General features: G+C 46.8%; 4 non-coding genes and 1 pseudogene across 4 annotated transcripts; all 5 read right to left on the bottom strand.

Moving 5' to 3' along the window:
* Nucleotides 1–17,394: 17,394 nt before the first annotated feature.
* On the bottom strand, nucleotides 17,395–17,509 carry LOC140992612 (U5 spliceosomal RNA). The gene has a single exon (XR_012178178.1). It is a non-coding gene; the product is annotated as a U5 spliceosomal RNA (small nuclear RNA).
* Nucleotides 17,510–17,944: 435 nt separating this feature from the next.
* LOC140993062 (U2 spliceosomal RNA) lies at nucleotides 17,945–18,121 on the bottom strand (annotated as a pseudogene).
* Nucleotides 18,122–23,972: 5,851 nt separating this feature from the next.
* LOC140992611 (U5 spliceosomal RNA) lies at nucleotides 23,973–24,087 on the bottom strand. Its single transcript, XR_012178177.1, has one exon. It is a non-coding gene; the product is annotated as a U5 spliceosomal RNA (small nuclear RNA).
* A 435-nt stretch (nucleotides 24,088–24,522) lies between these two features.
* LOC140993031 (U2 spliceosomal RNA) lies at nucleotides 24,523–24,713 on the bottom strand. Its single transcript, XR_012178547.1, has one exon. It is a non-coding gene; the product is annotated as a U2 spliceosomal RNA (small nuclear RNA).
* Nucleotides 24,714–24,888: 175 nt separating this feature from the next.
* On the bottom strand, nucleotides 24,889–25,005 carry LOC140992613 (U5 spliceosomal RNA). Its single transcript, XR_012178179.1, has one exon. It is a non-coding gene; the product is annotated as a U5 spliceosomal RNA (small nuclear RNA).
* Nucleotides 25,006–25,020: the final 15 nt, after the last annotated feature.

The following is a 25,020-nucleotide window of genomic DNA, read 5'->3' as shown; positions in this document are numbered from 1 at the left end:
AAAAAAAAAAAAAAAGTGAAGGCCAAATGGCCTTGCCCCTAAAATGACGAAATTCCAACCCTGTCCGACACCCTATTGGTTTGTACGCGATCCATCGCCCCTGTACATGACACAAATCACGTCACACTCCAGCAAGGACATAGCAGACTTTATGTATGTAGCCTAGTACGAAGATGTCCATGGCAGAGACTCAAGAGAATTCGAGCAAAATGTCACAGATGTTAATGCTCAGTAGTACACATATATGGCTCTTTAATGTATTTGCATTATACTAAAATGCGTTCATTTACAATGGGCATATATGAGGCTGAAACAGGTAGCCTAGTGCATCCCAAATTTTTCAACATTAACATTTTAATATAACATTATAGTCATTATGGCCTTTAGAAAAATGTTTTTTTGGGGAGGTGGGGTAGTGCACTATAGGCCCCTGTTGCGTGGCCTAAGCTTTTGTCCTTAATGGCATTTTTTCCCCATACATTACTTTTCCTTTTCATACTTTAAGTAGTTTTGAAACCAGTACTTTTCCACTTTTACTTGAGTAAAAACTACAGAAGTATTTTTAAACCCTATTATCTTTACTTCTACCTGAGTAATGAATGTGAATACTTTTGACACCTCTGCCCATCAGTGTCCTCATCATCTGAAACTAAATTGATGGCCTTGGTTTCGTCACAAGCTCTGTAGGAACACATGTGACAAAGGCCGTGTCCAAATTCAGGGGCTGCAGCCCAGGAAGGGCGCATTTCAAGGCCAATTACGTCACAACGCTGCGCGAAGGCTGTCCAAATTCGTAGGCTGCGCCACATGCAGCCCACAAATGCAGCCTTCCCCGCCCTCGTTTAGGAGGACGCACCGCTACCATCCTTCGCGGCCCTATAAATCCCAAGCGCCTTTGCGCGCCGCAGCTCAGTAACGATGGCGACACCAAGCGGAGAGGACACGACATTCACATGTAAGTATCGTGTTCACACTTGTGACTCATCTCAACACCCAACTTCAGACATGTTAAACATCAAGGGATCAGAAAACCCCCAAATGCCATCATTCAGTCAGAATATGTGACGCTGGTCATGCTCAGCATTATGCTGTTGGATGTAAAGCCTCAAATGCCGTCACTGCCGAAATGTTTGACGGAAAACGGAAAAAAAAGTCCAGTCCAACGTTTGGATTGAATGAAGAGCTAAATTCAGGATCATCCTCATTATCATCATTGTCATCATGTATGTTTGCGACATTAGAACCCTTTTGCCTGTTGACACAACACAACACGTGTGCTTCATTTCATCTTGTCTTAGGGAGCAGGGAGCAGACGGCCAGCCTTATCGCCCTCCGTGGACAGCATGACCACCTGTTCACGGGGGCGAAGAACTCGGCCGCTGTTGGATGGAGGTAAGGCAATAACGAATAACCCAGTCGTCTGTGTCCTGTTGTCACTTGTAAATCTTTGCATCCCTGTGTGAATGTGGTCGTGTTCACAATGCCTCTTGTTTCTGTCTGTGTTCAGAACAATCCTGGAAGAAATGGGCCTGCAGGGTAGGGTCAAGCCCCTGCAGGCCAAGAAGAAGTGGGACAACCTAAAGAAAAAGTACAAAGTAGGTGCAGGTGTGAATGATGATGTGGAAACTAAATTTCATTCATTTAACCCATGCAAGTCAATGAATACTTTGCTGGAAATAGCTGACGTGATTGATTTCCACTGCCTTAGGACTGCAAATATCCGGCGTCGGGAGAGGGGGTCGCGGGGAGTTCCACCGCCGCTACGTGGCCCTGGTTTGTCCACATGGACGAGGTATTGGGACAGAGGCCGTCGATCAGACCCCCTGTCCTGATTGCCTCGTTGCCGGAGGACACACCAGGGCCGAGTGCGGCGGCGGTGGACCACGCGGCCGAGGAGGAGGAGGAGGAGGAGGGGGACGAGGAGGTGGAGGGGGGTCCGGGCCAGGAGGGAGCAGGGGAGGCAGGGCCCCCGTCAAGGAGGAGGAGGAGGAGCAGGAGCAGTAGCAATGACGAATTGGTCGAGCTCCTGCGGGAGGACATGAGACAGCAGAGGGAGGCGGACGAGCAGCGGGAACGCTCGAGCAGAGAGAGGATGGACAGGCTGTTCTCTCTGCTCGAGCGGATGGCCGACCGTTGAGTGTCTTATTTTCTTTCGGTCGGCCATCACTTATAATTTATTGTTAATTTATCATTTGTAGTTATTCACCATTGTGTTCACCATTATTATTTGTGAGATGTTTTTTATTTGATTAAAAGTATTTCCCCTGTCATTCGTAGTCCATTCCATTCAGTGTTCACAATTTTCATAATATGAACATAATATTAACAAGTCACAACATCAAACCTGTCTTCTTTCACTCTCTGTCCCATATTGCACCTTCGACATACTAAACATAGCTGTTATTCCTTGTTATTCCTTGTCCCCCCCTCAAGTTTACCACCCTCTGGACACCTTTGTGGCAAAAATGTACACGCACAGAAAAACTGCCATGAAATCACCACACACCAATATGTATTTCCGACCTTGTGTTTCATGAATCACTCAAACTTCCCACTCATGCAACTACCAAACATTCAATCAGGATTTCATGCCTTGGCCCACAATGGGAGAATGGTTGAATCTGGTGGAATGCAGTAAAAATGTCACGTATCACTACTCTCCGTCAAAATGACATGCTGACATTGGGCAATGCATGGTTCAATACTGTGATGGCAGTGAGATTGAAAAATGTGGTTTGAATGGCAGTCAATGAGTACATGAGAATATTATAGATACCATGTCATGTTGTAAATGACATGTATATACGAGTCATTACTATTGCTGAACTTCTTATTATGTTGTTTGTCACCTTTTATTGTTGTACAACTGTGATACTGTCCTCTGGCTGCTATGACTGAGTAATTTCCCCATTTGCAGGACACAAAAGAATTCTGATTCTGATTCTGATGAGGCAGTCTTGGCCACGACGGTGTCCAGAGGGTGGTGAATCCATAAATAGAGCATGAAAGACATGAGAGTAAAGGACATTGGACAACAACATTTTACTGGAAAGAAAAGTGCCATGAAATTCATGCAATGAGCCGTGACAGCCAAACTGATCACAGACAACAAAAAGAAATGAGGGGAGTGTACAAAAATGGGGGTTAGGGTTAACACAATGATGAATGACGTCAGTTGCAGTGGTAGGCTGAGCAGGAGTCCCTGGCAGTGCTGCTGGGCTGGATGGGATGCCACAATAAAGACCCTGGTGGCAGTGGGACATCATCTGGGGTGGCATTCGGGGTGTTTGGGGGGTGCGGTCTCCACTGTCCACCAGGTCGTCCATCAACAGGGTTTGCAGGGCTGACTCGATCGACGGCTGCCATGCCACTGAGAATTTTTCAGGAAAGAGGCAAGAATTATGACATCATAATGTGATCATTATATAAACATGGTGACTGATTACGACGAACACAACTATCTACCACACACTTTAAATAGGAATAATGCCTCCAAGATCATTTTACTTGCCAACTATAGATAGTCGTGGTCAGGGAGCACCACTGGCTGCCTCCAACACGTTCTCCCCCTCATCCTCTGGCATGACGTCCTGCAGCTCATCCTCTGGGGGCATGATGTCACCTGCCCCCAGGCAGATGTTGTGCAGGACGGCACAAGCTGTTACGACCTGGAATGACAGGGGATGTACATCAATTTTGACTCACTCTGCTTGAATACTCAAGGAAACAAAAATGAATCCTGACATACCTGAGGCACAAAGGTGTGGTGCACCTCCAGCGCGTGCAGGTAGATGGACCTGAACCTGGTCTTCATCATTCCAAAGGCACGCTCAATGATAGAGCGTGCCCTGGAATGATGGACATTAAAGCGCTGGGCTCCCACACCTTGCACAGGCTGTTTGTAGGGAGTGATGAGGGGGAGTGGCTGTCGGAGGCACGGGTACCCGCCGTCTGCGAGGATGAAGTGCCCTGGAGGAGGGTAGATGGCCTGTCTGTACAGTGGGCTGTGCCGGAGTACTCTGGAGTCGTGCACCGACCCCGGCCAGCCCACGTACGTGTCCATGAAGCGGCCCTGATGGTCACATACTGCCTGCATGATGATGGAAGAGAACAGTTTTCTGTTCTTGTAGCAGTGACCATCAGGGCCGCTTGGTGGCTTGATCCTCACATGGCAGCCGTCGATCGATCCAGCAGCTTTTGAAAAAGCTCTGTGTCCTGCCAGCCCTGCAAACCCCCGAGTTACTGCAGCCAGGTCTTCAGCTGTCTTTGGGAGGTGGATGACCTTGTGGCGAATGGCCACCACCTCCCCAGTAACTCGGTGGACGATCCAGTGGACGGTGGAGCGAGGCATCCCGAACACCCTTGAGACCACCCTGTATGATGCCCCACTCGCCAGCCAGAAGAGAAACACCAAGGTCTCTATTGTGGCACCCCATCCGTGTCTCCGATCTTGTTTGAGAAGGTTCAGCAGCACTGCCAGGGACTCTCTGCTCAGCCGGAAGTCCTGCCTGGTGTCCCCGTCCTCGAAGAACCTGTCGAGGACGGGAACGGCCATGTTGACCCTGCAGTACGGGGGTCTGGTCTGTATTTGGAAAGGAGGGGAAGAACAGGAGACGAAAAATGGTAGATCAGACAATGGCTAGCCTCATTTTAGTTGATGAGATGATTCTAGTTAGTGTGGATGCTTCAGAGCATTCACACTATTGTCCTTCTGGAATTTATTGCAGTTATTATTATTATTATTATTATTGTTATTATTGTTATTATTGTTGTTATTGTTGACATTATTACTATTATTGTTGTTGTCATTATTATTGTCATTATTATTATTGTGATTGTCATTATTATTATTATGATTGTCATTATTATTATTAGTAGTGGTAGTAGTAGTAGTAGTAGTCGTCCGTACGTTCTTCAGCATGCTTCTACTCCTACAGATTTCATGCTACGGTCACCATTCCACTATCAGGATGTTCAGCTTTTTATGCTCTTTCAGCCTTGTACTTTTCCGCTTTTTAGCTTTTCAACTTTTTCTGCACATTCTTGCCCATTCACTCTTGCAGTTTTATGCATTTCCGGCGAGTGTTTTCCAGTAGGCCCACATTCAGCGGGTTTCCGAAATCACTTCAGCCTTTAGCATTCACACTGTATTTTCGCAGGTAATGCTACTTTTCCTAGTCATTTAATTGAGGTCAGGTCTGTCAATCAATTGTCACGGTTATCTGGCATTCACCTGTGCCTTTCTACAGTTTATATGTCTAGCAACAGTTTATATGTCTAGCAACAGAGACCGCGAGCGCGCAGAGAGTGGTCTTTATGCGCGCTGATTATGGTTTTTATGTGCGCGGATTTTGGCACTGAAATGACGCCATATTTTTCGGGCAGAAATGTTACGAAGAGTCGGTCGGACAGACACTTCTCCACTTATAACTGCGGTATTTTTTTCCTCATATAAGTTGCCAAAGACCAGCCAGTTACTACGTTACTGTTACTTGGTCCTGTAACGTTGCTTTGTGGGACATTTCTCTATATTTTGTTGAGTGATGGATCTGTTTAGTTATCAGACAGTGAACACCATCAGATCGACACGTCCTTGCTCTGCACCGCCGGCTTATCCGTTCACTGATTCGGTTCGCCAATACTACGCCTCTGATACTACCTATGGAGGCGCATCAGAGGCGCAGCAAAATTTCACCCCTCGCCGCATCTGAGACTTTCAAACTGAGGCGGATGCGGAAAATTGGTGCAGGATCCCCGCATACAAACGGCAGTGTGAATGGGGCCTAGTGCCTGTTGAGTCTTCCTGTCCAGCTCCACCTGTTGCCTGGCTTTCCCCATCTCCCTCAGCAGTGCCCTCTACTGGATTGAAGCCAGGCCCCTCCCCTTGTCCTGCCTCACCGGGCTCCTCTCCTCCAACCACAGATTTGAATTTCCCAGACCCTCCTCTTCAATTAGCACTTCAACTGTTACATTTCGACCATTTTCCTTTTAATATTTTTTCTTTTTCGATTTCCGATTCTTGTTTTCTTTGGGCTTTCAGTTTGTTGGCAAATGACATTGGGCAATCTCTGACGAGGTGATTTGACTCTCCACAGAGATTGCACTTTATGCCATTGGGACACTCCTCAAAGGAGTGCCCAATTTCTCTGCATTTACCGCAAACAATGTTTTGGCAAGCCTCTGCCAGGTGTGGGGCATGCCCTGGTAGTGAATGTAGCCCCTGTTCTCACCAAGAACTACCATGGATGGGAGATGCCTCAGGCCCTGGTACCCCTGGGGGTCCTGCCATTGTTGAATGGGGACCCTCCAGGCACAGTTCCAGATGCCATTTTCATCCCTCACCTTGGTAGCCTGGCCCTTCACAGTGCAGTATCTACCCAGCCACATACAGATATCTTCAGCATTCAGCATTCACCATTTCATTGAACATCCTGACAATAACCACTTTCAGAGAGTTGTCAGTCAGTTTCTCCACGTTGAATTTTGGCAACGCTTTGAAAAGGTTAAGACGCAGTTTTCAGCATTCTTGTAACACTGCAGCAGTAACGAAACTAATGTCAAAACCTTTGTTGAAGGGAAGAGACAAGACACAGTTCAATTGTTGTGGGGAAAAGCCAAGGGCCTTTTTGGATTAGCTTCCTGGAGAAGTCCAATCTGGACATCTCCAGGAGCTTTCCATCTGATCAGAACAGATTTATTTATTTTTTTTAAAGTTTGACGCAATTTTCTCTATGTTTTACACTTTTTCATGTCAGTCCACAATACAATTTAATCTTAAAACACTTAAAAACAAATAAAATCAACATGTCACCAGCAACAATGCCCCGGGAGTGCATCACGGACCTGACCGGGAGGACCTCATGAGCTACCATCCAGGAGAGATCCCGTAGTCTGTTTGGGAGAGCGGGATGGTTGACATTGTGCCAAACACTTGAGGGCTCGCCGATTGCGAGCCCACGCACCGGACTCACTGGCTCCCGCTCCTGCACAAGAGAGAGAAGAGAGCGGTGGTTGGTTAAAAGTGACAGCTCCTCCTGTTCCAAGTTAAAATCTTTTAAAAATTTGCGTATAAAATCATAGGCCGTGGGCAGTTTAAAAGACACAGGTGCTCTAAGATCAACAGGTAAAAACTTGAGTGTCCTGAGGTAAGACCCCATCCAGAATCTTGCCATGGCAGATGTCTTGTGATCTCTGGATGGGGATGTGGCGTATTTGAGGTGCAGTGTGGTGTATTGGTTTCCTAAAAACAAGTGGAGGTCTGGAACATCTTTCCCTCCTTTTGTTTTTGGCATCTTCATGACTTTTCTTCCGACTCGCTCCCACTTGGACCCCCACAGAAAGTAAAAAATGGCTCGATCTAGATCTAAAAGCACTCTACGAGGCGGGATAAAAACAGAACTGATTAGTAAAAACAAGGGTAAAATCACAGCTTTTATGATTAAAACCTTGCCTTCCATTGTCAGTCCCCTTAGTCTCCAGTATCCCAGTCTCTTTCTAACTTTCCCTATCGCGTCAAGCCAATTGCTCCTCCCACCCCCTTCCCCGTCAAATTTTACCCCGAGTATTTTCATGTCAGTCAGGGTCACAGTCAGAGGGAGTCCTGTGGTCTCGGTCACTGTCCATGGTCCGTAAAATTGGGCTTGGGTCTTGTCGCGGTTAAGTCTGGCTCCAGAGGCCCGTCCGTACCAGTCCGTCAAGTCCATGGTCCTGTTTACAGCTAAAAGGTCTGTACATAAAACGTTGACATCATCCATGTATAAAAGACATTTTGTGACCAAGCCCCCACTCCCCGGAATTGACACCCCATTGATCCATTTGTCCCTTCTCAAGATCTGTGCCAATGGTTCCACACATATAACGTAAAGGAGGGCAGATAACGGACAACACTGACGGACACCGCAGCATATATTCACTGCTTTGGTAAGTTGCCCGTTTACAAGGATTTTGCTGTTGATTCCCCGGTAGAGCAATCCCACCCACGCTATGACCCTCTCAGGAAACCCCATTTTTTGCAGTACCTGAAATAGGTACTGGTGCGAGACCCGATCGAAGGCTTTTTCAAAGTCTAAATTTAGCAATACAAGCCGAATGTCTCTGTCTCTCGCGTAACAGATGGTGTCTCTGATCAGTACGAGGCTGTCGGTGATCTTCCTCCCCGGGATGGCACAGGCTTGATCCGGGTGGATCACCTCCCCTAAAACCAAAGATAAACGTGTTGATAAAAGTTTGCTAAAAAGTTTGCAGTCAAAGTTTAAAAGCGTTATTGGTCTCCAGTTTTTCAGGTCAGTCTGGTCCTCTTTTTTGTGGATTAACGTAACTATCCCTACTCTAAAGCTCTCAGGTAACAGGTCTAGTCGTTCAAAGTCATTAAAAACAGTAAGTAGGTCATGTGCAAGGATATCCCAAAAGGTCAGATAAAATTCCAGGGGAAGTCCATCTTGTCCTGGGGACTTCCCCTTCTTAAATTTTTTTAAACATTTACCTAACTCTAAAAGGGTAAAATCCTGGGTTAAAAGCACATTTTCCTCCACCGTCCTATCAATGTATTCTAAAACCTGTTCTGTAATGTCTGTCTCTATGTCTTTTTTTTCATATAATTTATTGTAAAAGAGTTCCACTGTTTCAATTAGTTCGTTTGTGTTAGCAGTTAAAAACCCGTCTTCTTTTTTTAGCTTTGTTAAAACCCCACTTCTGCTAGCTATCTTCTTAAAAAAGTATCGTGTGCATTTTTCTCCTTCTTCTCTTTCTCTCTCTTTGCTTCTTAAAATGATACCCTGACTCTTTATTTCGGCTAATTTTGACATTTGCTTTTTGACTTCTAAAATGTCTTCATTAAAATCAAATCCTTGGTTCACAAGTTTAAAATATCTCTGTAGTCTTTTCTGCAGTCCCAACATGCCTCTTTTTTCCTTATCTTTTTTCTTTCTCCCTGCCTGTCTAAAAAAAGTCTTAGTCTTTGTCTTCACCCACTCCCACCAGTGTGCACGTGAATCGTAAAAGTCTTGAAGGGTCTGCCATTGGCTATACTGCTCCCTGTATTGTCCAACTATCTCCCTGTCCTCTAACAGGGAGCAGTTGAGCTTCCACAGACCACTTCCTACAGTCACACCAGAAGAGAGTGTCAGGGTGCATGACAGCATTGCGTGATCAGAAAAGAAAACAGGGGTCAATCTAGCATCAGTTGGTGGGCAGTCCCGTGTAAAAACGTAGTCAATGCGAGAGGCTTTGGTGCCATCACCACTGAACCAGGTGAAGCCCTCCTCTCTAGGATGCATGGATTTAAAACAGTCTTGTAACTTAAAATCCTTGCAGATGTCTTGCAGTAAAACCGATGTTTTATCTACTTTAAAATCTTCCCCTGCTCCCCGTCTATCTGTTCTGGATAAAACACAATTAAAATCCCCTCCTACCACTAAAGGCACCCTACCTAGCATGTGGGACTGCAGTTCTTCTAAAAGGTCATACCTGTCATTTTTGTCGTTAAAACCGTATACGTTGAGTAGGTTAAAATCCTGCCCCATGTATGTCAAGTGTGCTAAAACTGCCCGTCCGTCTCTCACCACAGTGCTGCCCCTCACCACTACCAAGGGGTTTTTAATTAAAATGGCCACTCCATCGGACTTGTTGTGGTTTGATCCACTCCACATGGATTGACCGAGTGGCCATTTCTCCTCCCATTTCCTGTAGGTTGTTAAAAAGGGCAGATTGCACTCCTGTAATAAAAACACATCTGACGTAAAAGAATTTAGGTAGGATAAAACAGTCTGGGCTCTAACTCCCGACCTCACACTTCTCACATTGAGGGTGGAAATGTTGAGGGTCATGAGTATGATTGTTAAAAACAACAGGTATGACATTTTAAGGAATAAAAAATGAAAAGACTACTGTTAAAACTTCCAGACTTTCAGTAATGTAAAAGGATCTCATTTCACTATCCCCATGCAATCGGGGGGTGAGGCCTGAGACTCTTTCCTCCGGAAAGCAATGTCGGCACGCTTTTCCAATGGAGTTGACTGTAGTGCTATATTAAGAAATGAGCACTGATTGGGTGAACTGGAAGGGAAGGCTCTGAGCTGCTCCACAGGGGAACTGTATGAGTCAAGCTCAGCCCTTCCCTTCTTCTCTGAGGCTGCATCAGCCTCAGAGCTGGACAGTTCAGATGCAGTTCTCTTGAGGTTGGGCTGGGTATTGGGGAGGGAGGTGTCACTGGACTCTCCTTCCTCCTGTTCCTCCCCGACTGTAATGAGGCTATTGGCTGAGTCAGTGCCTGTCGAGCCATCTTGTCCAGCTCCACCTGCTGCCTGGCTTTCCCCATCTCCCTCAGCAGCACCCTCTGCTGGGTTAAAGCCAGGCCCCTCCCCTTGTCCCACCTCACCGGGCTCCTCTCCTCCAACCACAGATTTTGGCGGGAGATTTGAATTTCCCAGCCCCTCCTCTTCAATTAGCACTTCGACAGTTACATTTCGGCCATTTTCCTTTAATATTTTTTCTTTTTCAATTTCCGAGTCTTGTTTTCTTTGGGCTTTCAGTTTGTTGGCAAATGACAATGGGCAATCTCTGAAGAGGTGATTTGTCTCTCCACAGAGATTGCACTTTCTGCCATTGGGACACTCCTCAAAGGAGTGCCCAATTTCTCTGCATTTACCGCAAACAATGTTTTGGCAAGCCTCTGCCAGGTGTCCATGCTCACCACACTTGCGGCAGAGCTTGGGCATGCCCTGGTAGTGAATGTAGCCCCTGTTCTCACCAAGAACTACCATGGATGGGAGATGCCTCAGGCCCTGGTACCCCTGGGGGTCCTGCCATTGTTGAATGGGGACCCTCCAGGCACAGTTCCAGATGCCATCTTCATCCCTCACCTTGGTAGCCTGGCCCTTCACAGTGCAGTATCTACCCAGCCACATACATATATCTTCAGCATTCACCATTTCATTGAACATCCTAACAATAACCACTTTCAGAGAGTTGTCAGTCAGTTTCTCCACGTTGAATGCTGAAAACTGGGTCTTAACCTTTTCAAAGCGTTGCCAAAATTCTTGTGGCACTGCAGCGGTTACAAAACTAATATCAAAACCTTTGTTGAAGGGAAGAGACAATACGCAGTTCAATTGCTGTGGGGAAAAGCCAAGGGCCTTTTGGATTAGCTTCCTGGAGAAGTCCAATCTGGACATCTCCAGGAGCTTTCCATCTCTTTCTAAGAAAGTAAAACGCACACTGTGGTGCCTCCGCATGCCGGCACGGGCAGCCGACATGGCTGGAGACACCACACTTCAACGATGAATAAAATACAATAAGTTAAATAAATAGAGGCTAAAAAAGGCTGTAAAAACACCTAAAACCAGACAAGAATAAGACAACCAAAAGTAAAAGAACTAAAAGCTTTCTTACCTTGACCGGTTTTCAGATGTCTCTAACAAATCACTGTGCAAATATGCAAAAAATAACAAACACAAAAAAAAATCCATTTAATATGTTGTCCCCATATAGAGGACATATCAGATATTAAACTGATAAGAACAGATTTTTTTTTTTTTTTTTTTTTTGAAAAAAGTTTATTGACACAAGTTTCTCTATTTTTCACACTTATTCAGAACACAGTCCACAATACAATTTGAAAACACTTAAAATCAACATGTCATCCGCAACAATACAGTAGTTAAATCTGTAAAACCATCCACCATAAAAAAAACACCATCATATCCAATAAAAGGTGTTTACAGATTAAAAAAAACACAATTGTTGCCTTAAAATACACAAGACATGTTAAAACAAAGTGCTCCTTTGTGGCATTAAAAGTCCGTTCTGTGAATCAGTGTAAGTGTATAATATATCAGTGTGTCTTTTTTAAAAAGGGAGGGCATTTAAAAGCTCTCAAGTCTTTGTTATGCAGGAGCGGGGTGAGTCCCTATCATGGGGAACTCATCCCGCTCTCCCATCAGATCCCTGGGTACCCGCTGGTGATGCTCAGAGGAGGCCCTCAGCCTCTTGCTCCTTCCCACCTGCCACACCCGGAGGATCAGGCCGCTGCTGCCTTGACCTTTGTGTGTGGCTCCGGCTCCCACCTCCGAATGAGCGCAGAGGCGATGCTTCATGTGGCTACGTCCTAGGCCTGCCGCCAGCAGCGACGGCTGCCTGGACCGTCGCTGCAGCCATTTGGATCGTAGCCACGGGGGGGATCTGCATGCGCTTTCTCGCCAGCAGGTTTCTGGAGGTCCATATAGCGTCTTTCATGGCGGCCAGGGTGAGCCAGAGCTTGGAGAATTCCTCTGTTGTTCTTTTCTTCTGGCTCACCCCGTAGAGCACTAGTTGTGCATCTAGGACCTCCCCTGCTGGCAAGTACGGGAATTGCTGGGAGCCGGCCATTGCCCACAGGTCAATGGCAGCGCTGCACTCCCAGAACAAGTGCCTCGCCGACTCGGGCGCGCCACAACCCGGTCGGGGGCAGATGGCGGATGGTGACATGCCCCGGGAGTGCATCACGGACCTGACCGGGAGGACCTCATGAGCTACCATCCAGGAGAGATCCCGTAATCTGTTTGGGAGAACGGGATGGTTGACATTGCGCCAAACACTTGAGGGCTCGCCGATTGCGAGCCCGCGCACCGGACTCACTGGCTCCCGCTCCTGCACAAGGGAGAGAAGAGAGCGGTGGTTGGTTAAAAGTGACAGCTCCTCCTGTTCCAAGTTAAAATCTTTTAAAAATTTGCGTATAAAATCATAGGCCGTGGGCAGTTTAAAAGACACAGGTGCTCTAAGATCGACAGGTAAAAACTTGAGTGTCCTGAGGTAAGACCCCATCCAGAATCTTGCCATGGCAGATGTCTTGTGATCTCTGGATGGGGATGTGGCATATTTGAGGTGCAGTGTGGTGTATTGGCTTCCTAAAAACAGGTGGAGGTCTGGAACATCTTTCCCTCCTTTTGTTTTTGGCATCTTCATGACGTTTCTTCTAAGTCGCTCCCACTTGGACCCCCACAGAAAGTAAAAAATGGCTCGATCGAGATCTAAAAGCACTCTACGAGGCGGGATAAAAACAGAACTGATTAGTAAAAACAAGGGTAAAATCACAGCTTTTATGACTAAAACCTTGCCTTCCATTGTCAGTCCCCTTAGTCTCCAGTATCCCAGTCTCTTTCTAACTTTCCCTATCGCGTCAAGCCAATTGCTCCTCCCACCCCCTTCCCCGTCAAATTTTACCCCGAGTATTTTCATGTCAGTCAGGGTCACAGTCAGAGGGAGTCCTGTGGTCTCGGTCACTGTCCATGGTCCGTAAAATTGGGCTTGGGTCTTGTCGCGGTTAAGTCTGGCTCCAGAGGCCCGTCCATACCAGTCCGTCAAGTCCATGGTCCTGTTTACAGCTAAAAGGTCTGTACATAAAACATTGACATCATCCATGTATAAAAGGCATTTTGTGACCAAGCCCCCACTCCCCGGAATTGACACCCCATTGATCCATTTGTCCCTTCTCAAGATCTGTGCCAATGGTTCCACACATATAACGTAAAGGAGGGCAGATAACGGACAACCCTGACGGACACCGCAGCATATATTCACTGCTTTGGTAAGTTGCCCATTTACAAGGATTTTGCTGTTGATTCCCCGGTAGAGCAATCCCACCCACGCTATGACCCTCTCAGGAAACCCCATTTTTTGCAGTACCTGAAATAGGTACTGGTGCGAGACCCGATCGAAGGCTTTTTCAAAGTCTAAATTTAGCAATACAAGCCGAATGTCTCTGTCTCTCGCGTAACAGATGGTGTCTCTGATCAGTACGAGGCTGTCGGTGATCTTCCTCCCCGGGATGGCACAGGCTTGATCCGGGTGGATCACCTCCCCTAAAACCAAAGATAAACGTGTTGATAAAAGTTTGCTAAAAAGTTTGCAGTCAAAGTTTAAAAGCGTTATTGGTCTCCAGTTTTTCAGGTCAGTCTGGTCCTCTTTTTTGTGGATTAATGTCACTATCCCTACTCTAAAGCTCTCAGGTAACAGGTCTAGTCGTTCAAAGTCATTAAAAACAGTAAGTAGGTCATGTGCAAGGATATCCCAAAAGGTCAGATAAAATTCCAGGGGAAGTCCATCTTGTCCTGGGGACTTCCCCTTCTTAAAATTTTTTAAACATTTACCTAACTCTAAAAGGGTAAAATCCTGGGTTAAAAGCACACTTTCCTCCACCGTCCTATCAATGTATTCTAAAACCTGTTCTGTAATGTCTGTCTCTATGTCTTTTTTTTCATATAATTTATTGTAAAAGAGTTCCACTGTTTCAATAAGTTCGTTTGTGTTAGCAGTTAAAAACCCGTCTTCTTTTTTTAGCTTTGTTAAAACCCCACTTCTGCTAGCTATCTTCTTAAAAAAGTATCGTGTGCATTTTTCTCCTTCTTCTCTTTCTCTCTCTTTGCTTCTTAAAATGATACCCTGACTCTTTATTTCAGCTAATTTTGACATTTGTTTTTTGACTTCTAAAATGTCGTCATTAAAATCAAATCCTTGGTTCACAAGTTTAAAATATCTCTGTAGTCTTTTCTGCAGTCCCAACATGCATCTTTTTTCCTTATCTTTTTTCTTTCTCCCTGCCTGTCTAAAAAAAGCCTTAGTCTTTGTCTTCACCCACTCCCACCAGTGTGCACGTGAATCGTAAAAGTCTTGAAGGGTCTGCCATTGGCTATACTGCTCCCTGTATTGTCCAACTATCTCCCTGTCCTCTAACAGGGAGCAGTTGAGCTTCCACAGACCACTTCCTACAGTCACACCAGAAGAGAGTGTCAGGGTGCATGACAGCATTGCGTGATCAGAAAAGAAAACGGGGGTCAATCTAGCATCAGTTGGTGGGCAGTCCCGTGTAAAAACATAGTCAATGCGAGAGGCTTTGGTGCCGTCACCACTGAACCAGGTGAAGCCCTCCTCTCTAGGATGCATGGATTTAAAACAGTCTTGTAGCTTAAAATCCTTGCAGATGTCTTGCAGTAAAACCGATGTTTTATCTACTTTAAAATCTTCCCCTGCTCCCCGTCTATCTGTTCTGGATAAAACACAATTAAAATCCCCTCCTACCACTAAAGGCACCCTACCTAGCATGTGGGACTGCAGTTCTTCTAAAAGGTCATACCTGTCATTTTTGTCGTTAAAACCGTATACGTTGAGTAGGTTAAAATCCTGCCCCATGTATGTCAAGTGTGCTAAAACTGCCCGTCCGTCTCTCACCACAGTGCTGCCCCTCACCACTACCAAGGGGTTTTTAATTAAAATGGCCACTCCATCTGACTTGTTGTGGTTTGATCCACTCCACATGGATTGACCGAGTGGCCATTTCTCCTCCCATTTCCTGTAGGTTGTTAAAAAGGGCAGATTGCACTCCTGTAATAAAAACACATCTGACGTAAAAGAATTTAGGTAGGATAAAACAGTCTGGGCTCTAACTCCCGACCTCACACTTCTCACATTGAGGGTGGAAATGTTGAGGGTCATGAGTATAATTGGTAAAAACAACAGGTATGACATTTTAAGGAATAAAAAATTAAAAGACTACTTGTTAAAACTTCCAGACTTTCAGGAATGTAAAAGGATCTCATTTCACTATCCCCATGCAATCGGGGGGTGAGGCCTGAGACTCTTTCCTCCGGAAAGCCATGTCGGCACGCTTTTCCAATGGAGTTGACTGTAGTGCTATATTAAGAAATGAGCACTGATCGGGTGAACTGGAAGGGAAGGCTCTGAGCTGCTCCACAGGGGAACTGTATGAGTCAAGCTCAGCCCTTCCCTTCTTCTCCGAGGCTGCATCAGCCTCAGAGCTGGACAGTTCAGATGCAGTTCTCTTGAGGTTGGGCTGGGTATTGGGGAGGGAGGTGTCACTGGACTCTCCTTCCTCTTGTTCCTCCCCGACTGTAATGAGGCTATTGGCTGAGTCAGTGCCTGTCGAGCCATCTTGTCCAGCTCCACCTGCTGCCTGGCTTTCCCCATCTCCCTCAGCAGCACCCTCTGCTGGGTTAAAGCCAGGCCCCTCCCCTTGTCCCGCCTCACCGGGCTCCTCTCCTCCAACCACAGATTTTGGCGGGAGATTTGAATTTCCCAGCCCCTCCTCTTCAATTAGCACTTCGACAGTTACATTTCGGCCATTTTCCTTTAATATTTTTTCTTTTTCAATTTCCGATTCTTGTTTTCTTTGGGCTTTCAGTTTGTTGGCAAAAGACATTGGGCAATCTCTGAAGAGGTGATTTGTCTCTCCACAGAGATTGCACTTTCTGCCATTGGGACACTCCTCAAAGGAGTGCCCAATTTCTCTGCATTTACCGCAAACAATGTTTTGGCAAGCCTCTGCCAGGTGTCCATGCTCACCACACTTGCGGCAGAGCTTGGGCATGCCCTGGTAGTGAATGTAGCCCCTGTTCTCACCAAGAACTACCATGGATGGGAGATGCCTCAGGCCCTGGTACCCCTGGGGGTCCTGCCATTGTTGAATGGGGACCCTCCAGGCACAGTTCCAGATGCCATCTTCATCCCTCACCTTGGTAGCCTGGCCCTTCACAGTGCAGTATCTACCCAGCCACATGCATATATCTTCAGCATTCACCATTTCATTGAACATCCTAACAATAACCACTTTCAGAGAGTTGTCAGTCAGTTTCTCCACGTTGAATGCTGAAAACTGGGTCTTAACCTTTTCAAAGCGTTGCCAAAATTCTTGTAGCACTGCAGCGGTAACAAAACTAATATCAAAACCTTTGTTGAAGGGAAGAGACAGTACGCAGTTCAATTGCTGTGGGGAAAAGCCAAGGGCCTTTTGAATTAGCTTCCTGGAGAAGTCCAATCTGGACATCTCCAGGAGCTTTCCATCTCTTTCTAAAAAGGTAAAACGCACACTGTGGTGCCTCCGCATGCCGGCACGGGCAGCCGACATGGCTGGAGACACCACACTTCAACGATGAATAAAATACAATAAGTTAAATAAATACAAGCTAAAAAAAGGCTGTAAAAACACCTAAAACCAGTCAAGAATAAGACAGCAAAAAGCAAAAAAAAAACTAAAAGCTTTCTTACCTTGACAGGCTCTTAGATGTCTCCAACAAACCACTGTGCAAATGTGCAATAATAACAAACAAAAATGTGCAAAGAAGCAATACAACAATGTCTCCCAAGTCGCAAAGGATTACTTCCACAATGAGAAAATAATCCCGCTTGCAGGGAGTGATCGCTGTCTTAGCCAAAAGGCCGAGAAGCGATGAGCCCCAGTCGTCTGCTGCCTGAGCCCACCTCCTGGCACGCTTCACACTCGTCGCGGTGTGCCATTTGCATTGCGCGGCGGAGTGGCTTGTGCTTAGCGGCTCCTCCCAAGCACTCCGTGGCTTAGCCCCGAGTCTGGTTAAGGCCGGCTTTATTGATTTTCACACATGCACGAGGCTCAGCCAAACGGCAAAGCCTGCCAAAAATATCTTCAACTCATTGGTGTTCCTCTCCACGGAAGTCTTTAGTAAAAGGCGAAAGACTTGTGCGTTATGAAGAGAAACCCGAGTAAGTACAGCGCCTCTCCTCGACAGCAGCCAAGACAGCTGTGGTCCCAGGCACTCTTCTCATGGTGAGCCGCACTTGGCTCATCGCGCACCAAAATCCCTGGCCACGCCCGTCCCCACATTATCCCAGGCTCTACTCGACCGGTTTGTGGAGAGAGAAAAGCCTGCTCGTTGGGCGCAGGCCACCAAACGTCACAAACACTCGGGCGCTTCCAGACTCTCTGTTTCAGTTGAGGACCGCGGGGGGGAAATGCAGGGCACACTCAGCAGGTATTGCGCACCGGCCACGGCGAGGCAGTTTTGCCTCTTTTTCTGACTATGCAAAGCGCAGCTCTCGCTGCGGTTTGCCAGCCTTCTTCTTGCTGCCGATTCTGTGCCGCAATGTCAAGTTTGTCAAGGCCTTTGGTCTACAACACTGATTGATTTTCAACAAGGCAGGAGAGGGGTGCACCGTTCCCGGCGGCGCTGCAATACCGGGTCGATGCGTGGAGTGAACGGAGCAAGCCCCTGTTTCAGCTCCCGAGGCTAAAAATCCATTTAATATGTTGTCCCCATATAGAGGACATATCAGATATTAAACTGATAGGAACAGATTTTTTCTTTTGAAAAAAGTTTATTGACACAATTTTCTCTGTTTCACACTCATTCAGATCACAGTCCACAATACAATTTGATCTTACAGCACTTAAAAAAAAAAAACAATTAAAAACAACATGTCATTCGCAACAATACAGTAGTTAAATCTGTAAAACCATCCACCATAAAAAACACCATCAGATCCAATAAAAGGTGTTTACAGATTAAAAAAAAACACAATTGTTGCTTTAAAATACACAAGACATGTTAAAAAAAGTGCTCTTTTGTGGCATTAAAAGTCCGTTCTGTGAATCAGTGTAAGTGTATAGTATATCAGTGTGTCTTTTTAAAAAGAGAGGGCATTTAAAAGCTCTCAAGTCTTTGTTATGCAGGAGCGGGGTGAGTCCCTATCATGGGGAACTCATCCCACTCTCCCATCAGACCCCTGGGGCCCTGCTGGTGATGCTCAGAGGAGGCCCTCAACCTCTTGCTCCTTCCCACCTGCCACACCCGGAGGATCAGGCCGCTGCTGCCTTGACCTTTGTGTGTGGCTCCGGCTCCCACCTCCGAATGAGCGCAGAGGTGATGCTTCATGTGGCTACGTCCTAGGCCTGCCGCCAGCAGCGACGGCTGCCTGGACCGTCGCTGCGGCCATTTGGATCGTAGCCACGGGGGGGATCTGCATGCGCTTTCTCGCCAGCAGGTTTCTGGAGGTCCATATAGCGTCTTTCATGGCGGCCAGGGTGAGCCAGAGCTTGGAGAATTCCTCTGTTGTCCTTTTCTTCTGGCTCACCCCGTAGAGCACTTGTTGTGCATCTAGGACCTCCCCTGCTGGCAAGTACGGGAATTGCTGGGAGCCGGCCATTGCCCACAGGTCAATGGCAGCGCTGCACTCCCAGAACAAGTGCCTCGCCGACTCGGGCGCGCCACAACCCGGTCGGGGGCAGATGGCGGATGGTGACATGCCCCGGGAGTGCATCACGGACCTGACCGGGAGGACCTCATGAGCTACCATCCAGGAGAGATCCCGTAGTCTGTTTGGGAGAGCAGGATGGTTGACATTGTGCCAAACACTTGAGGGCTCGCCGATTGCGAGCCCACGCACCGGACTCACTGGCTCCCGCTCCTGTACAAGAGAGAGAAGAGAGCGGTGGTTGGTTAAAAGTGACAGCTCCTCCTGTTCCAAGTTAAAATCTTTTAAAAATTTGCGTATAAAATCATAGGCCGTGGGCAGTTTAAAAGACACAGGTGCTCTAAGATCAACAGGTAAAAACATGAGTGTCCTGAGGTAAGACCCCATCCAGAATCTTGCCATGGCAGATGTCTTGTGATCTCTGGATGGGGATGTGGCGTATTTGAGGTGCAGTGTGGTGTATTGGCTTCCTAAAAACAAGTGGAGGTCTGGAACATCTTTCCCTCCTTTTGTTTTTGGCATCTTCATGACTTTTCTTCCGACTCGCTCCCACTTGGACCCCCACAGAAAGTAAAAAATGGCTCGATCTAGATCTAAAAGCACTCTACGAGGCGGGATAAAAACAGAACTGATTAGTAAAAACAAGGGTAAAATCACAGCTTTTATGATTAAAACCTTGCCTTCCATTGTCAGTCCCCTTAGTCTCCAGTATCCCAGTCTCTTTCTAACTTTCCCTATCGCGTCAAGCCAATTGCTCCTCCCACCCCCTTCCCCGTCAAATTTTACCCCGAGTATTTTCATGTCAGTCAGGGTCACAGTCAGAGGGAGTCCTGTGGTCTCGGTCACTGTCCATGGTCCGTAAAATTGGGCTTGGGTCTTGTCGCGGTTAAGTCTGGCTCCAGAGGCCCGTCCGTACCAGTCCGTCAAGTCCATGGTCCTGTTTACAGCTAAAAGGTCTGTACATAAAACGTTGACATCATCCATGTATAAAAGACATTTTGTGACCAAGCCCCCACTCCCCGGAATTGACACCCCATTGATCCATTTGTCCCTTCTCAAGATCTGTGCCAATGGTTCCACACATATAACGTAAAGGAGGGCAGATAACGGACAACCCTGACGGACACCGCAGCATATATTCACTGCTTTGGTAAGTTGCCCGTTTACAAGGATTTTGCTGTTGATTCCCCGGTAGAGCAATCCCACCCACGCTATGACCCTCTCAGGAAACCCCATTTTTTGCAGTACCTGAAATAGGTACTGGTGCGAGACCCGATCGAAGGCTTTTTCAAAGTCTAAATTTAGCAATACAAGCCGAATGTCTCTGTCTCTCGCGTAACAGATGGTGTCTCTGATCAGTACGAGGCTGTCGGTGATCTTCCTCCCCGGGATGGCACAGGCTTGATCCGGGTGGATCACCTCCCCTAAAACCAAAGATAAACGTGTTGATAAAAGTTTGCTAAAAAGTTTGCAGTCAAAGTTTAAAAGCGTTATTGGTCTCCAGTTTTTCAGGTCAGTCTGGTCCTCTTTTTTGTGGATTAACGTAACTATCCCTACTCTAAAGCTCTCAGGTAACAGGTCTAGTCGTTCAAAGTCATTAAAAACAGTAAGTAGGTCATGTGCAAGGATATCCCAAAAGGTCAGATAAAATTCCAGGGGAAGTCCATCTTGTCCTGGGGACTTCCCCTTCTTAAAATTTTTTAAACATTTACCTAACTCTAAAAGGGTAAAATCCTGGGTTAAAAGCACATTTTCCTCCACCGTCCTATCAGTGTATTCTAAAACCTGTTCTGTAATGTCTGTCTCTATGTCTTTTTTTTCATATAATTTATTGTAAAAGAGTTCCACTGTTTCAATTAGTTCGTTTGTGTTAGCAGTTAAAAACCCGTCTTCTTTTTTAAGCTTTGTTAAAACCCCACTTCTGCTAGCTATCTTCTTAAAAAAGTATCGTGTGCATTTTTCTCCTTCTTCTCTTTCTCTCTCTTTGCTTCTTAAAATGATACCCTGACTCTTTATTTCGGCTAATTTTGACATTTGCTTTTTGACTTCTAAAATGTCTTCATTAAAATCAAATCCTTGGTTCACAAGTTTAAAATATCTCTGTAGTCTTTTCTGCAGTCCCAACATGCATCTTTTTTCCTTATCTTTTTTCTTTCTCCCTGCCTGTCTAAAAAAAGTCTTAGTCTTTGTCTTCACCCACTCCCACCAGTGTGCACGTGAATCGTAAAAGTCTTGAAGGGTCTGCCATTGGCTATACTGCTCCCTGTATTGTCCAACTATCTCCCTGTCCTCTAACAGGGAGCAGTTGAGCTTCCACAGACCACTTCCTACAGTCACACCAGAAGAGAGTGTCAGGGTGCATGACAGCATTGCGTGATCAGAAAAGAAAACAGGGGTCAATCTAGCATCAGTTGGTGGGCAGTCCCGTGTAAAAACGTAGTCAATGCGAGAGGCTTTGGTGCCATCACCACTGAACCAGGTGAAGCCCTCCTCTCTAGGATGCATGGATTTAAAACAGTCTTGTAACTTAAAATCCTTGCAGATGTCTTGCAGTAAAACCGATGTTTTATCTACTTTAAAATCTTCCCCTGCTCCCCGTCTATCTGTTCTGGATAAAACACAATTAAAATCCCCTCCTACCACTAAAGGCACCCTACCTAGCATGTGGGACTGCAGTTCTTCTAAAAGGTCATACCTGTCATTTTTGTCGTTAAAACCGTATACGTTGAGTAGGTTAAAATCCTGCCCCATGTATGTCAAGTGTGCTAAAACTGCCCGTCCGTCTCTCACCACAGTGCTGCCCCTCACCACTACCAAGGGGTTTTTAATTAAAATGGCCACTCCATCGGACTTGTTGTGGTTTGATCCACTCCACATGGATTGACCGAGTGGCCATTTCTCCTCCCATTTCCTGTAGGTTGTTAAAAAGGGCAGATTGCACTCCTGTAATAAAAACACATCTGACGTAAAAGAATTTAGGTAGGATAAAACAGTCTGGGCTCTAACTCCCGACCTCACACTTCTCACATTGAGGGTGGAAATGTTGAGGGTCATGAGTATGATTGTTAAAAACAACAGGTATGACATTTTAAGGAATAAAAAATGAAAAGACTACTGTTAAAACTTCCAGACTTTCAGTAATGTAAAAGGATCTCATTTCACTATCCCCATGCAATTGGGGGGTGAGGCCTGAGACTCTTTCCTCCGGAAAGCAATGTCGGCACGCTTTTCCAATGGAGTTGACTGTAGTGCTATATTAAGAAATGAGCACTGATTGGGTGAACTGGAAGGGAAGGCTCTGAGCTGCTCCACAGGGGAACTGTATGAGTCAAGCTCAGCCCTTCCCTTCTTCTCTGAGGCTGCATCAGCCTCAGAGCTGGACAGTTCAGATGCAGTTCTCTTGAGGTTGGGCTGGGTATTGGGGAGGGAGGTGTCACTGGACTCTCCTTCCTCCTGTTCCTCCCCGACTGTAATGAGGCTATTGGCTGAGTCAGTGCCTGTCGAGCCATCTTGTCCAGCTCCACCTGCTGCCTGGCTTTCCCCATCTCCCTCAGCAGCACCCTCTGCTGGGTTAAAGCCAGGCCCCTCCCCTTGTCCCACCTCACCGGGCTCCTCTCCTCCAACCACAGATTTTGGCGGGAGATTTGAATTTCCCAGCCCCTCCTCTTCAATTAGCACTTCGACAGTTACATTTCGGCCATTTTCCTTTAATATTTTTTCTTTTTCAATTTCCGAGTCTTGTTTTCTTTGGGCTTTCAGTTTGTTGGCAAATGACAATGGGCAATCTCTGAAGAGGTGATTTGTCTCTCCACAGAGATTGCACTTTCTGCCATTGGGACACTCCTCAAAGGAGTGCCCAATTTCTCTGCATTTACCGCAAACAATGTTTTGGCAAGCCTCTGCCAGGTGTCCATGCTCACCACACTTGCGGCAGAGCTTGGGCATGCCCTGGTAGTGAATGTAGCCCCTGTTCTCACCAAGAACTACCATGGATGGGAGATGCCTCAGGCCCTGGTACCCCTGGGGGTCCTGCCATTGTTGAATGGGGACCCTCCAGGCACAGTTCCAGATGCCATCTTCATCCCTCACCTTGGTAGCCTGGCCCTTCACAGTGCAGTATCTACCCAGCCACATACATATATCTTCAGCATTCACCATTTCATTGAACATCCTAACAATAACCACTTTCAGAGAGTTGTCAGTCAGTTTCTCCACGTTGAATGCTGAAAACTGGGTCTTAACCTTTTCAAAGCGTTGCCAAAATTCTTGTAGCACTGCAGCGGTAACAAAACTAATATCAAAACCTTTGTTGAAGGGAAGAGACAATACGCAGTTCAATTGCTGTGGGGAAAAGCCAAGGGCCTTTTGGATTAGCTTCCTGGAGAAGTCCAATCTGGACATCTCCAGGAGCTTTCCATCTCTTTCTAAGAAAGTAAAACGCACACTGTGGTGCCTCCGCATGCCGGCACGGGCAGCCGACATGGCTGGAGACACCACACTTCAACGATGAATAAAATACAATAAGTTAAATAAATAGAGGCTAAAAAAAGGCTGTAAAAACACCTAAAACCAGACAAGAATAAGACAACCAAAAGTAAAAGAACTAAAAGCTTTCTTACCTTGACCGGTTTTCAGATGTCTCTAACAAACCACTGTGCAAATATGCAAAAAATAACAAACACAAAAGTGCAAAGATGCAATGAACAATATCTCCCAAGGCGCAAAGGATTAGTTCCACAATGAGAAAATAATCCCGCTTGCAGGGAGTGATCGCTGTCTTAGCCAAAAGGCCGAGAAGCGATGAGCCCCAGTCGTCTGCTGCCTGAGCCCACCTCCTGGCACGCTTCACACTCGTCGCGGTGTGCCATTTGCATTGCGCGGCGGAGTGGCTTGTGCTTAGCGGCTCCTCCCAAGCACTCCGTGGCTTAGCCCCGAGTCTGGTTAAGGCCGGCTTTATTGATTTTCACACATGCACGAGGCTCAGCCAAACGGCAAAGCCTGCCAAAAATATCTTCAACTCATTGGTGTTCCTCTCCACGGAAGTCTTTAGTAAAAGGCGAAAGACTTGTGCGTTATGAAGAGAAACCCGAGTAAGTACAGCGCCTCTCCTCGACAGCAGCCAAGACAGCTGTGGTCCCAGGCACTCTTCTCATGGTGAGCCTCACTTGGCTCATCGCGCACCAAAATCCCTGGCCACGCCCGTCCCCACATTATCCCAGGCTCTACTCGACCGGTTTGTGGAGAGAGAAAAGCCTGCTCGTTGGGCGCAGGCCACCAAACGTCACAAACACTCGGGCGCTTCCAGACTCTCTGTTTCAGTTGAGGACCGCGGGGGGGAAATGCAGGGCACACTCAGCAGGTATTGCGCACCGGCCACGGCGAGGCAGTTTTGCCTCTTTTTCTGACCATGCAAAGCGCAGCTCTCGCTGCGGTTTGCCAGCCTTCTTCTTGCTGCCGATTCTGTGCCGCAATGTCAAGTTTGTCAAGGCCTTTGGTCTGCAACACTGATTGATTTTCAACAAGGCCGGAGAGGGGTGCACCGTTCCCGGCGGCGCTGCAATACCGGGTCGATGCGTGGAGTGAACGGAGCAAGCCCCTGTTTCAGCTCCCGAGGCTAAAAATCCATTTAATATGTTGTCCCCATATAGAGGACATATCAGATATTAAACTGATAAGAACAGATACTACACTTGATCTTAGCCAAAAGGCCGAGAAGCGCTGAGCCCCAGTCGTCTGCTGCCTGAGCCCACCTCCTGGCACGCTTCACACTCGTCGCGGTGTGCCATTTGCATTGCGCGGCGGAGTGGCTTGTGCTTAGCGGCTCCTCCCAAGCGCTCCGTGGCTTAGCCCCGAGTCTGGTTAAGGCCGGCTTTTTTGATTTTCACACATGCACGAGGCTCAGCCGAACGGCAAAGCCTACCAAAAATATCTTCAACTCATTGGTGTTCCTCTCCACGGAAGTCTTTAGTAAAAGGCGAAAGACTTGTGCGTTATGAAGAGAAACCCGAGTAAGTACAGCGCCATCTC

This window comes from Pagrus major, chromosome 24, assembly GCF_040436345.1.
Source record: "Pagrus major chromosome 24, Pma_NU_1.0".
Taxonomy (NCBI): domain Eukaryota; kingdom Metazoa; phylum Chordata; class Actinopteri; order Spariformes; family Sparidae; genus Pagrus; species Pagrus major.
The sequence above is the reverse complement of the archived record's forward strand: the minus strand, read 5'-3'. Positions and strand labels throughout refer to the sequence as shown.